We start from the raw sequence: 2,111 nt of genomic DNA, 5'->3' as shown, positions 1-2,111 counted from the left end.
CTGGCTCTGGAACGCAGCTCTGTAGTCTACTTCTCTGCTACTAGACTGCTATTCTTTGAGGCAGTAGGCGTGTCTTGTTATACATCTTGGTATCTTCCCAGGGCCTCTTACCCAGTAGTTTCTGACTAATGCTTAACAAATTAATGAAGAGAAGCCAGTGTCTCAGGAAGTGATAGAGGAAAGCTCCTCCTTGAAAGACTGTCCCCAGATTACAATCTCATGTTTTCAATTCTTTGGTCCCAAATCCTCAGTTATTCCACTCTGGGCCAAAGGGTCTTGTCTGAATTCCTTAGCCCAGAGTCCCAGCTCATGGGTCAGAAATTTCAGAAATGAGTAATTTGGGTACACCTTTTTCTCTTTTCCTGAGATTTGTCTTTTCCTGTCTATACATTCATCCATTCCTGTGTAGGTTTGCTAGATTTCGAAAACAAAAGAAAAAAAGAAAAGAAAAGAAAGAAAGAAAAATACAGAATGCTCAGCTAAATTTGAATTTCAGATAAACAATGATTTTTTTTTTTTTTTTTAGTATAAATATGTTCTAAATATAGCATGGGACATACTGATATTAAAAAAATTATTCCTTGCTTATTAGAAATTCAAGTTTAATTGGACATCTTGTATTTTATCTGGCAACCTTATTACAGGCCCTGGGGCTCTCAAGCTCCCCAAAATGCAGCTGTGGGACAGTGATCTCATCTTTGGCACTTCATGGACATTTTATGCTAGGTTATTGTCCCACCCCATCCAAAACTCATCCACTGTGAGCACACCGTTTGCCAGTCTGGGAATAAAAAATCAGTTGATATTAAGATGACCAAAGAGCACAAACGTCCTTTCCTGAGCTATAGTTCTCCAAGGTGTGGGGATGCCCAAATAAAATTGATACAATTACCGTTATAGAAAATCAATACAAATACTAGTTTTCAAGGGCTGAAACCAAATCAACTTTTGAATGCTCTGCACTGGACAGAAAATCTCTAGGTCAAGCACATTGTGCATGTAAAGGGGATCATCACAGGTGCATAATAGGGGCTCATTAGGTGGTTGAATAAATAGGTACTTATTCTACTCACTTTTAAGAACTTTATTAGTATAAACTGAATTTTCACAGACCTATAAACAAGAAACATAAAAAAGAAATGTAAAAGGATAATGTATGTTCTCAATTCACGTCCTTTGCCTTTGGCAAGATAGTTAGTTCCAGGCTTACTTTTCCCAGGACAAATACCACCAAGCCAGCATGATGACTGATAACAGTATTTTTTTTTCCTTTTCATGTGTTTAACCTTTTATTATGAACATTTTCAAACAAAATAAAAGTGAAAGAACAGTATAATCAACTCCCATATACATATCACCTACAAGAACAATTACTGATATTTTGCCAAGATACCTCCTAAAAATTTTGCTGGATTAATTTAAATCATAGACTTCATGACATTTCACTCTTAAATACTCAGAAAATGAAGACATTTCCTTCCTCAACACCAGTACCATTTTTGTACTTATAAATTAACAATAATCTCTTTATATCATCTATTACCTAATATACATTGTATTTCCTCACTGTCCTCCAAATATCTATTTACAGTTGATTTTGTAAAATCAGCATTCAAACCAGGTCCACACACTGCATTTGGTGTTTATACTCTTGATTGACTGTTCATCAGTTGTGGCTTTGGCTCAGTGTCATTTAGCCTAGCCTCAGGATTGCAGGTCTGATGGGTTCGGGGTACACCCGGCCTGAGAACCCCAAGAAGGCCTTGGGAAGAATTTTGACTGTTCCGGGGGCAAGCTGAGATGACCTAACTATTTTTTCCTAAACCCTGCCCAAAGTAAAATCTAGCCCGATCTGCTCCCCTCCCCGCTGTTGGCCATGCTCCAGCCACACTGACTTGCTCACCCTAGTAGCAATGCCAAGGGCCTTTACTTGCTTATCTGCCTGCCCAGATTATCTAACCCCCACCCTTCCACCCTCCCTCCCACCAGCTCTCCCACATACCATTTGTCTGATGAATTCCTACTCATCCTTTGAGAATCAGAACAAATGTTACTTCCTCAAAGAAGCTTTCCTTGGCCTCTCTGACCTCCATGACAAGACTAGACCAGAA

The sequence above is a fragment of the Pteropus alecto genome, unplaced genomic scaffold, assembly GCF_000325575.1.
Source record: "Pteropus alecto unplaced genomic scaffold, ASM32557v1 scaffold171, whole genome shotgun sequence".
Classification (NCBI taxonomy): domain Eukaryota; kingdom Metazoa; phylum Chordata; class Mammalia; order Chiroptera; family Pteropodidae; genus Pteropus; species Pteropus alecto.
Note: the sequence above shows the minus strand (reverse complement) of the source record.